Source organism: Ovis aries, chromosome 5, assembly GCF_016772045.2.
Source record: "Ovis aries strain OAR_USU_Benz2616 breed Rambouillet chromosome 5, ARS-UI_Ramb_v3.0, whole genome shotgun sequence".
NCBI classification, from domain to species: Eukaryota; Metazoa; Chordata; class Mammalia; order Artiodactyla; family Bovidae; genus Ovis; species Ovis aries.
Window position 1 is genome coordinate 13662746 of NC_056058.1, and position 12374 is coordinate 13675119.

A 12374-nucleotide genomic window follows, 5' to 3' on the forward strand; every position below is an offset into this window, starting at 1 on the left:
GGGTCTCGAAGAGTTGGACACAACTGAGCAAATGAGCACAAGAGAGTAGAGCTTAAAAGTGCTCATTGCAAGAAAAAAATTTTTTTTTGGTAGATATGTGTGGAGAGAGAGGTTAACTAGACTTATTGTGGTGGTCATATTGCAATACATACAAATATAGAATTATTATGTTGTACAGTTGAAACTAATACTGGGTTGGCCAAAAAGTTTATTCAGGTTTTTCCCTAAGGTTCAGTTCAGTTCAGTTCATTTCAGTCGCTCAGTCATGTCCGACTCTTTGTGACCCCATGAATTGCAGCACGCCAGGCCTCCCTGTGCATCACCAACTCCTGGACTTCACTCAGACTCACGTCCATTGAGTCAGTCATGCCATCCAGCCATCTCATCCTCTGCTGTCCCCTTCTCTTCCTGCCCCCAATCCCTCCCAGCATCAGAGTCTTTTCCAATGAGTCAACTCTTCGCATGAGGTGGCCAAAGTACTGGAGTTTCAGCTTTAGCATCATTCCTTCCCAAGAAATCCCAGGGCTGATCTTCAGAATGGACTGGTTGGATCTCCTTGCAGTCCAAGGGACTCTCAAGAGTCTTCTCCAACACTAGTACTAGCCAACTCAACATAATGTGATATGCTAATTATAATTCAATTAAAAAACCGCAGTGAGAAACAGCTGCATATCCACTAGAATGGCTAGAATCAAAAGTGAGAGAATAACAGGTATGAGGATATGGAGAGATTGAAGCCCTCATACACTGCTGGTGGAAAATAGAAAACGATGCAGTCACTCTGGAAAACAGTATGGCAGTGCCTCAAAGATTAAACCTAGAATTACCACATGACCCATTGATTCCACTCCCAGGCATGTATCAAAGTGAGATAAAAACACATGTCCACACAAAAACTTGTGCGTGAATGCATTGACTTGAAATGAACTGTCAGATATTTCTCCAGCAAACATGGGTTTACTTGGGATCGGCAGAGAATTGCACTTCAGGACCTGAAGCCATGGTGAGTTGTGAGCCAGTCACCCCAGAGCAAGGGAAGGAGGATGCATTTACAGAGGGAAAAGGACGTTATGAGGGTGATAGTAAAAAAAAGTCTATGGTTTTTCATTGGCTGAGTCCTTGCAGGGAAAGAAGCCACCTTCTTCCTCTTTGACTCCGCTATCATTGCAGGATATGAGAGCGCCCCTTGTGGTCTCCTGACTCTAATTGAGGTTTCTGTTTGTTTTTTTTTTTTAACAAATGCTTATAGCAACAGTTTTCTTAATAGTCAAAAGAAGTAATAATCCAATGTCCTTTAACAGATGGATACAGAAATGTGCTATAGCCACACAACAGAATATTTTATTGTTGTTGTTCAGTCGCTAAGTTGTGTCCAACTCTTTGCAAACCCATGGACTGCAGCACACTAGGCTTTCCTGTCCTTCACTATCTCCGAGTTTGCTCAGACTCATGTTCATCGAGTCAGTGATGCCATCCAACCGTCTCACTGTCGTCCCCTTCTCCTCCTGCCTTCAATCTTCCTCAGCATCAGGGTCTCTTCTAATGTCAGTTCTTCATGTCAGGAGACCAAAGTATTGGAGCTTCACGTTCAGCATTAGTCCTTCCAATGAATATTCAGGTATTAGTACTGAATGGTTTGATATCCTGCCATCCATGGAACTCTCAAGAGTCCTCCAGCACCACAGTTTGAAGGCATCAGTTCTTTGGTGCTCAGCTTTCTTTATGGTCCAACTCTCACATCTGTACATGGTTACTGGAAAAACCATAGCTTTGACTACCTTTGTCAGCAAAGTGATGTCTCTGCTTTTTAATATGCTGTCTAGATTTATCATAGCTTTCCTCCCAAGGAGAAAGCATCTTTTAATTTCATGGCATATTACTCTGCCATAAAAAAATGAAGTATCAGTACCTGGATATCCCTTGAAAAATTTTGCTAAGTAAATGAAGTTAACCACAAAGTCCACATTTTATAGAATTCCATTCATATGAAGTCAGTGAATATAGAAACCTAGAGAGACAGAAAGCAGATTAATGATTGCCTAGGGCCTGGAGGAGGAAGATGGGAAGACACTGATGGCTAGAGGGTACAGGGATTTCTTTTTGAAATGATATAAACGTTCTAAGATGGACCACAGTGATGACTGCATGTCTGTGAATATACTGAAAACCACTGCATTGTCCATTTAAAAGTGGCCCATTGTATGTAGTATGTGTATTGCATTTCAACAAAGCCCTTCAAATAAATGGATAAATGCATTAAGAGTTTTGTACCATAAGGAAGGCTGAGTGCCTGAAAATTGATGCTTTCAAATTGTGGTGCTGGAGAAAACTTTTTGAGTCCCTCAGACTGCAAGGAGATCAAGCCAGTCAATTGTGAATATTCATTGGAAGGACTGTTGCTGAAGTTGAAGCTCCAATACTTTGGTCAAATGATGTGAAGAACTGACTCATTGGAAAAGACCCTGATGCTGGGAAAGATTGAAGGCAGGAGGAAAAGGGGAAGACAGAGGATGAGATGGTAGGATGGCATCACCGACTCAATGGACTTGAGTTTGAGCAAACTCCAGGAGATAGTGGAGGTCAGAGGAGCCTGGTGTGCTTCAGTCCATAGGGTCCTAAAGAGTAGGACAAGACTTAGTGACTGAACAATAACAACATCAATTGACTCTCTTAAGTATATTAGTCGTTTCTGGGTACATCCCATATTTACATAACCCTTTACTGTTTTTCTTTTATCAGAGAAAATAGGAAATTTGCTGTGGGAATATTATAGCTGTTCACATCTCAAAGTGCTTTAAGAACACACTCAGGAACTAATGTGAAGTCAATCTCCTGCCAGAGTAAAGCGGATACCTAAGAATTTAATGAAGACCTCTCATAGTTTGTGATTGGTGGGAGGAGATCGTCCTATTCCAGGCTGTTCTCACGCAGGCAATCCATGTGCTCTGGGCTTGCTCCTCAAGGGGTCCATTCCACTAAAACAGCCTTGAGTTCTCTGCTTACACATTTGTGTCCCATTCAGGTCTGGAGCTGGCTCGGCTTAAACGCAAGGATCCTTGGAGGGTCAGGGCAGAAGCCAGGTCTGTTTGGCCACGTGACCTCCACCTGCTGTTACCCATGGGGGCAGGGTGATGGTGGTGGGGAGGGAGCGTCCTTTCGAAGGGTCCTCTAGGGAGCGCATCAAGGGCAGGTGCGTGGGGGCACTCTCTGCCTGGCGTGGACATTGTTCCTCCGCGTGGATACGCTGGGGATCGCGTCTCACTTGTGGTTCCCCGCCCCAGGTGGAGCTTTTGTTGCGCCTAGACCTGCACCGGATTTGGGAGTGGAAGTGGGGAGGCTGGGAGGACCCCAGAAGTTGGGAAGTGTGCGGGGAGGGGAGATTGAGTGGGTCCCAGCCGTGGTTGGACACGGGCCCCTCTGCAGTCAGCTCTGGAGTCTGCGGACTCAGGTGGGCTGAGGGCGCCTCTGGGACCCTTTGGCTCGCTAGTGGGGGCGGGGCTGAAAGCAGGGACCCCGGGGGTCCTGTCCCTTCGCTGTGCCCCGCGACTTTGGCTCTGGATCGTCTCTGGGCAGCCCTGACCCGGCAATCCCTTGTCTCCTCCAGATTGTACAGTGACCACAGGAAGGATCAGCCGGGGAGAGTTGTGACTCGGTTTCAGGGGTTGGCGCGTGGGAGCAGCTGTGGTCTGTGGGGTCCCCAGTCCCTTTTCCCTTCGCAGCGGCATTCATTGTCTTTTGAATTATTCAAAAATTTAGGAGTAGGACCTCAGGTCCATGACCTGTCCCTCCCGCCTAACGCGTCCTAGGGCTGGCAATGAATCCGTAAACTTTCAGATCTCTCCTGCCTTCTCATAGCCAACTTGGCCTCTCTAATTCACAGCGTCGTCAGCTATTCGTTCTCCGTGATCATTTCAAACAGACCCAATATTTTAATTGTCATTTCCCCACAGTCAATGTTTGGCTCACTTTAAAAAGATTTATTTTTTTGTTTGTGGCTGTTTTACATGAGAGCTAAGCAGAGAATAACCACCTGGAACTGTGTTGTATAAAACTCTCTGAGATCTCTCCTGGTCACAGACATCCTTGGGAAAGACATTTGGGTGGAGGTTCTTCTTTGGAAACTCACCTGTCAGCACTGCCCCTCGCTGTTTGTCACCTTGAAAAATTTATTCACTTGAGTCTCATTTTTCTATTTGTAAAATATCATTATAAGAACAAAATATTTCAAATGAGCAAGAAAGGAGTGTTTCAGAAAAATGAAATAATGATTTCAGTGTTATTACATTCCATTTTCTAAGAATTCTTCCTTTTTAAAAATTTCCCTGGGAGTGGGCATAACTATTCTGAGGTCTTTTTAGGAACCAAACTTGGGTTCACTCACTCTTGCAGAGAAAGGTCAACTTACTGACACTGGGATGTGGTGAAGCAAAATGTGGCATTTATTGCAGGGCATCAAGTAAGGAGTCCAGGCAGCTAGTGCTTAAAAGTCCTGAACTCCTGCAAGACTTTCAGGGAAAGATTTTTAAAGATAGGATGAGGGAGAGGGGGTTGTGGGGTACATGATCAGCTGAAGGACATTCTTCTGATATTTTTGGGAGTCAACATCATCAGCCTTCTGGTTCCAACCAGTCTGAGGTCTATTTGCCTGTGGGCTGCATACAGTTAACTTCTTCCACTTCGTGGGGGCTTCAGTATCTGCAAAACAGCTCAGAGGATATGGCTCAGAATATTATCTATAGTCCTTGAGGAGCAGGGTTTCCCAGATGGTGCTAGTGGTAAAGAACCCGACTAGCAATGCAGGAGATGCCTGAAACAAGTTTTCAATCCCTGAGTTGGGACGATGCCCTGGAAGACCTGGCCATCCACTCCAGTATCCTTGCCTGGAGAATCCCATGGACAGAGGAGCCTGGCAGACTGCAGTCCATGAAGTTGCAAGGAGTCAGACAGGATTGAAGCAACTTAGCACGCACTTGAGGAGGAATGAAAGTCCTTGACTTTACTGGCTGAAGTATTATTATTTTGTCTTGCTCAATTATTGACCTTTCTTCTTGCATTTTCTCATTCCTCTGATTAAATTTACTCTTTAGAACTTGGAGAAGGCCTAGGAGGCTAAGGTTTTTCTACAGACAAGAGGCAGGCGTGGCAGTGGGGTGGGGGTGGGGTTGGGTGGGGCGCTTGCTATTCTGGGATGGCCCCTGCTACAGTCTGTCCTTTTCTTGTGGGTTGTTTCAAATGGACTATCAGGCTTAGACTTGTAACACTTAGATGAGTTCTAATGTGATTGTTTTTCAAGTGATTTCTTTCTGTGGAAATAACAACTGCCATATTCATTTTCTGAAAGGAATAGATATTATATAGTTGTGAGTTTTCTAGCTGAACTAAAAAAAAAGTGCCTTACAATTTTCTTCCCTTTTTCACATATAAGCACTGGGTTTGAGTGATTCTACGGGGGCTTCCCTGGTGGCACTAGTGGTAAAGAAACTGCCTGCTAATGCAGGAGACATAGACATGGGTTTGATCCCTGGGTCAGGAAGATCCCCTGGTGGAGGGTACTGCAGCCCACTGCAGTATTCTTGCCTGGAAAAACTCCATGGACAGAGGAGTCTGGTGGGCTACAGTCTCTAGGGTTGAAAAGAGCCGGACATGACTGAAGGGACTTAGCATGCATGCACTGGATTCTTCAAACAATGGGTTTGTCACTTTTAAAATCTCAGTGCTGGTCCAGAGCAACCTGAATGGGAGCAGAGCCTGAGGTCTGTGTCTTCAAGCTAAGCCCCTGCCTTGAGGCTGCAAAGTGAAGTGGCTCAAGTGGCTCAGTCGTGTCCAGCTCTTTGCGAGCCTGTGGGCTGTAGCCCACCAGGCTCCTCCGTCCATGGGATTCTCCAGGCAAGAATACTGGGCTGGGTTGCCATTTCCTTCTCCAGAGGAATCTTCCCAACCCAGGGATCGAACCCTGGTCTCCTGCATTGCAGGCAGGCGCTTTAACCTCTGAGCCACCAGGGAGGCTGCAAAGGGGAGAACTTAAAGGCCAGATGGTTCTTCCTGAAAACCTCCCTTGTAGGTGTGTTCCTGCTCACAACCTCCTGAGAAAGAGCTTTTGCTACTGAGAGAAGCTATAACCTTGGAAATCTGGGGATGCACTGGTGTTGGGGTGGCCCGGTGAGGCCCTTCTCAAGGTTGTAACTATGGTTCCTTTGTGCCTGTTTCTAGATGTAGGTTGGAGGGATTTCCCTGGTGGTCCAGTGGTTAAAACTCCATATTCCCAATGCAGAGAGCCCAGATTCAATCCCTGGTGGGGGAACTAGATTCTGCATGCCACAGCTGAAGATCGCACACACCAGAACTAAAACCTGGCACAGTCAATACAAAAGAAAAGATGTGGTTTACAGTTTGACATTCACAGTGTAGGTGCACTCTGAGTAATTTCTGCCCATTGGGGGAAAAAAATCTGTGAAGACACGTGTTCTGTCTTCTGGCAGAAGGTATTGAATTTGAGAGTCCTTTGGGTCAGAACTCTTAGGTGAATCTGGGTGAAGGTTTCCTCATTGTGAGAATGGAAGCCCCAGAGAGTGAGCTTTACCCCATTATTCCCCAGGGAGAGGAGGGTGGGCAGAGCTCCCAGAGTTGTTTACTCCTGTGGCTGCTCTGGTAGACCTACCCCACTTCTCCAGGGACTGACCTGGGCCAGTAGTTCAATCTTAACCAGGAGTCTGGAGACCAAAGCTTGATAGTGTTTCACCTTTGTGCATGCTTAGCTGCTCAGTCATGTCTGACTCTTTGCGGCCCTGTGGACTGTATTTCTCCAGGCTCCTCTGTCCATGGGAGTTTCTAGGCAAGAAAACTGAACTGGGTTGTCATTTCCTCTTCCAGGCAATCTTCCCAACTCACGGATTGAACACACATCTCCTGCATTGGCAGGCTGATTCCTTAGCACTGAGCCACTTGGGAAGCCTTCAGAATGTAGCTTTTCCTTCTGAGCTGTGGGCTGCTTATCTCAGCTGATTTGAATATTTGTGATTCTGTTGATTATTAAGGCCCTGTAGCTGATTTTCCTTAGCAGTTTGCAATTTTATTTCCTGTGGGAGTAACTTTTTTATTAAAAAACTAGAAAAAAAATTTTGGCTGCAGCATGTGGCATGAGGGCCCTTAGTTCCCTGACCAGGGATCAAATCTGTGCCCCTTGCAGTGGAAGCTCAGAGTCTTAGCCACGGAAACACTAGTATGTGCATGCCAGGTTGCTTCCGTCATGTTCGACTCTTTGCGACCCTATGGACTGTAGCCATTTGTGACTCAATGGACATGAATTTGAGCAAACTCCGTGAGAAACCAGAGGACAGAGGAGCCTGGTGTGCTGCAGTCCATGGGGTTGCAGAGTTGGACATGACTTAATGATGGAGCATTACTCTTGGGTACCTCTGGTGCTGAAACCCCTATCTGCACCGCAACAAAGATCCTAACCTTGAGGTTTTAGGGGACAACACAATGGCACCCCTGTGGTCAGCAAAGGTATTATTAGTTCAAACCCAAACTAAGCTGTTGGTCCTTAAATCCTATAAAGCAACCAGCTATCATGGGGAGAGATCCCTAACATTAATGGCAGTGATGTGAGGCTCTCTGGAGGACAAAAATGACAAACACCAGGGTAGAGAGGACACCTCTTCCTCTGAGGTATATCCAGTGATGAAAACACAGTCAGGGAGGAAGGGAGGGAGAAAGCAAAAGAAAAAAAAAACAACTGAAACAATTTGATCAATTGGCAATCCAAAGTGAAAGTGAAGTTGCTCAGTCGTGTCCGACTCTTTGTGACCCCATGGACTGTAGCCTACCAGGCTTTTCTGTCCATGGGATTTTCCAGGCAAGAATACTGGAGTGGGTTACCATTTCCTTCTCCAGGAAATCTTCCTGACCCAGGGATCGAGCCCGGGTCTCCCACATTGGAGGCAGATGCTTTAACCTCTGAGCCACCAGGGAAGCCCATCCAACGTATACAACTAAAAGAATTTACACAAGAAAGGTAAACGGACACTGATTGGCTTTGGGCCTCTACAACGTATGAGATCTTTCATGCTTTTGAAAGGAATTGAGATGAAGGCTTTCCCACATTCTCTACATTTGTACGGTTTCTTGCCAGTGTGCACTCTCATGTGCCCTCTAAAGGTAGTGTGATAAATGAAGGCTTTCCCGCATTCTGTACATTCATAAGGTTTTTCTCCAGTGTGAGTTTTTTCATGTGTTTGAAAGGATGTGTAACAACTGAAGGCTCTGCCACATTGTTTATATTCATAGGGTTTCTCGCCTATGTGAGATCTCTGATGAATTTGAAAAGAACTGGGAAAACTGAACGCTTTCCCACATTCCTTACACTTATAAGGTCCGTCTCCAGTGTGCATTATCATGTGTGTTTGAATGCTGGAGGGGGAAATGAAGGCTTTCCCACATTCTTCACATTTATAGGATTTCTCTCCAGTGTGCTTTCTCATGTGTCCTTGAAAGGTTGCGCGATAAATGAAGGTTTTCCCACATTCTGTACATTCATAGGGTTTCTCCCCAGTATAAGTTCTTTCATGTATTCGAAAGGAACTGGGCCAACTGAAAGTTTTACCACACTGTTTACATTCATATGGCTTCTCTCCAGCGTGAGTCCTTTCATGTGATTGAAATGAACTGGGACAAATGAAGGCCACATTCCTTACACTTGTAAGATCCATCTCCAGTGGGCATTATTTTGTGTACGTGTATGCTTGAAAGAGGAATGGAGGCCTTCCTACATTCTTTACATTCATAAGGTTTCTCCCCGGTGTGAATTCTTTCATGGATTTGCAGACCTAGAGGAGAACTGAAAGTTTTCTCGTGTTGTTTACATTCATATTGTTTCTCTGCTGTGTGGATCCTTTCATGTCTTTGAAAGGAACTAGGACAGCTGAGGGCTTTACCACACTGCTTACACTCATAGGGTTTTTCTCCAGTGTGGTTTCTTTCATGGATTTGCAAGCCTAGAGGAGGCTTGAGGGATTTACCACACTGTTTACATATGAAGAGCTTCTCTCCAGTGTGAGTTCTTTCATGGGCTTGAAATGAAGTGGAACAACTAAAGTCTTTCCCACAGTCCTTACATTTATAGGGTCCTTCTCCAGTGTGTGTTACCATGTGTCTTCAAAAGGTTGTAAGCCATGTGAAGGCTTTTCTGCATTCCTTACATTCATAGAGTTTTTCTCCAGTGTAACTTCTTTTATGTCTGTGAACAGATTTGTGGTAACTGAAGGTTTTCCCACATTCCTTGCGTTTATATGGTTTCTCTTTGTATTCATGATACTCATATGGTTTGTGTACAGTGTGAGATCAGACGTGCCTATTAAGGAATGAATGAAGCATGAAGACTTTTTCACACACATGACATTCACATGGTTTTACTCCAGAAGGAGTTTTCTGGTTCGTATTAAGATTTAGAATCTGGCTGACAGTTTCTCTGTGTTGACTACCTTCTTTGCTTTCACAGAGTTTTTCTACCACATGACTTCTGTAAAAAAATGAGAAATTATTGATTTCTTTAATAATTTCACATTTATTAGTAGGGTATTGCTAAGTCACTTCAGTCATGTCCGACTCTGTGTGACCCCATAGACGGAAGTCCACCAGATTCCCCCATCCCTGGGATTCTCCAGGCAAGAATACTGGAGTGGGTTGCCATTTCCTTCTCCGATGCATGAAAGTGAAAAGTGAAAGGGAAGTCGCTCAGTCATGTCCGACTCTTAGCGATCCCATGGACTGCAGCCTACCAGGCTCCTCCATCCATGGAATTTTCCAGGTAAGAGTACTGGAGTGGGGTGCCATTGCCTTCTCCAGTAGGGTATTAGAACTACATTTTTATGTTTTATAGCAAAAGTGAACGTTTTTTGCCCTTTCTAAACTGTTTGAAAGCTCTGCAACAGGACTATTATGAAAACAGTGTTTTCATAATATAGCTGTTATGAAAACAGTGATATTAATACATGGAGTTTCTTAATATTGTTTCCCAAAGTGGATAAAGTTACAAACAATGGACACCCATGTCACATTTAAATAAATACTTTCCGTGGAAAAAGAATTAAGGATAAATAAATTTGAAGCTGGGATTATTTTGTTTTACTTGCATATTTTAAAAAGCTATGCTAGGGGCTTCTCTGGTGGCTCAGGGGTAAAGAGCCCACTTGCCAATGCAGAAGATATGGGTTGGATCCCTGATCTGGGAAAATCCCATACTCCGCAGAGCAACTAAGCCCATGTGTCACAACCACTGAGCCTGCATACTGCAAGTACTGAAGCTTGAATGCCCTAGAGTGTGTGCTCCACAAGAGAAACCCCTGCAATGAGAAACGCATGCACTGCAACTAGAAAGTAGCCCTTACTCTTCAAAATTAGAGAAAAAGCCTGTGCAGCAACAAAGACCTAGGACAGCCAGAAATAAATACATAAAGAAATAAAATTTAAAAGAGTTTATGATATACCAGGAATCTCACGTGGAACACTGTCTACTGTGTGTGTAACTCACCTTAGTTACCTCCCTTGGGTTTTGTACCAGTCTTCAATGTTATGACTGTCCCATTTTTTCCCTAAAATGCAGACCCAGAAAAATAATTCAAATTATTATAAATTATAGAACAATATTAGATTATAGGTCCAGAATGAGCTGTAACATGCTTAGTTTATTTACCAGTGTATGGTAGTCCTCCCTTATCCACAGTTTTGCTTTCTGTGGTTTCAGTTATTTACGGTCAATTGCAGTCTGAAAATATTAAATGGAAAATCACAGAAGTAAACAATTCATAGTTTTAAACTGTGCACCCTTCTGAGTAGCATGATGAAATCTTGCAGCATCCACCTCTGTCATGTCCAGGATATGAATCATCCCCTTGTCCGCTGCATCCATGGTGTATACGCTCCCTGCCCATTTGTCACTTGGTTGCCATCTTAGTTGTGAGATCACTGTGGTGATACCCCTGTGCTTGTGTTCAAGTAATCCTCCTTTTTCTTTTTCTTTTTTTTTAAACAAACTTTAGAAGACTCTGATATGATGTCTTAAAATTTTTTAAAATATTTGTTTATTTGGCTACACTGGGTTTTGGTTGCTGCATGTGAGATCTAGTTCTCTGAACAGAGATTGAACCTGGCCCCCCTGCAGTGGGAGTGTGGAGTCTTAGCCACTGGACCATCAGGGTAAGTCCCTTCATTTTTCTTAACGATGGCCCCCAAATGCAAGAATAGTGATGCAAGAATTACGGTATGCCAAACAGAAATCATAAAGTCCCTTTCAAATGAAAAGATGAAAATTCCAACTTAAGAAAAGCTATATACTGATGTTGCTAAGATCTATAGGAGAAATTAATCTTCTGTTATTAAATTGTGAAAGAAAAAGAAATCGATCTTATTCTGCTTTCTCATCTTGAACTGCAAAGTTATGCTCACTTAACACTCACATGTGTTAAGTGCCTGTGTATTATACTTGTTCTATTTTTAGTTATTGATATCAGTCTCTTGGCTATTGTTGGTTAGTTGCTAAGTCATGTCCAACTCTTTTGTGACCCTACGGAGCTTGCCAGGCTCCTCTGTCCATGGGATTTTCCAGGCAATAATACTGGAGTGGGCTGCCATTTCGTTCTCCATATCAATCTCTTCAGTTCAGTTCAGTTCAGTTCATTTCAGTTGCTGACTCTTTGCAACCCCATGAACTGCAGCATGCCAGGCCTCCCTATTCATCATCAACTCCTGGAGTTCACTCAGACTCACGTCCATTGAGTCAGTGATGCCATCCAGCCATCTTATCCTCTGTCGTCCCCTTCTCCTCCTGCCCCAACCCCTCTCAGCATCAGAGTCTTTTCCAATGAGTCAGCTCTTCGCATGAAGTGGCCAAAGTACTGGAGTTTCAGCTTCAGCATCAGTCCTTCCAAAGATATGCCAGGGCTGATCTCCTTCAGAATGGACTGGTTGGATCTCCTTGCAGTCCAAGGGACTCTCAAGAGTCTTCTCCAACACCACAGTTCAAAAGCATCAGTTCTTCAGCGCTCAGCTTTCTTCACAGTCCAACTCTCACATCCATACATGACCACAGGAAAAACCACAGCCTTGACTAGATGGACCTTTGTTGGCAAAGGTCTTTGTGCTTTGCAATATGCTATCTAGATTACTGTGCACCAAATTCTAAATTTATCATAGGAATGTATGGGAAAGTTTGAGGGCAGGAGGAGAAGGGGACAACAGAGGATGAGATGGTTGGATGGCATCATCGACTCGATGGATATGGGTTTGGGTGGACTCCGGGGCTGGTGATGGACAGGGAGGCCTGGCGTGCTGTGGTTCATGGGGTCGCAAAGAGTCGGACATGACTGAGCAACTGAACT

The 12374-nt window shown here is 44.4% G+C and overlaps 1 pseudogene; it reads right to left on the minus strand.

Moving 5' to 3' along the window:
- Positions 1–4021: 4021 nt before the first annotated feature.
- LOC105609438 (zinc finger protein 709-like) overlaps positions 4022–12374 on the minus strand; it is a 51802-nt pseudogene continuing 43449 nt past the window's right edge.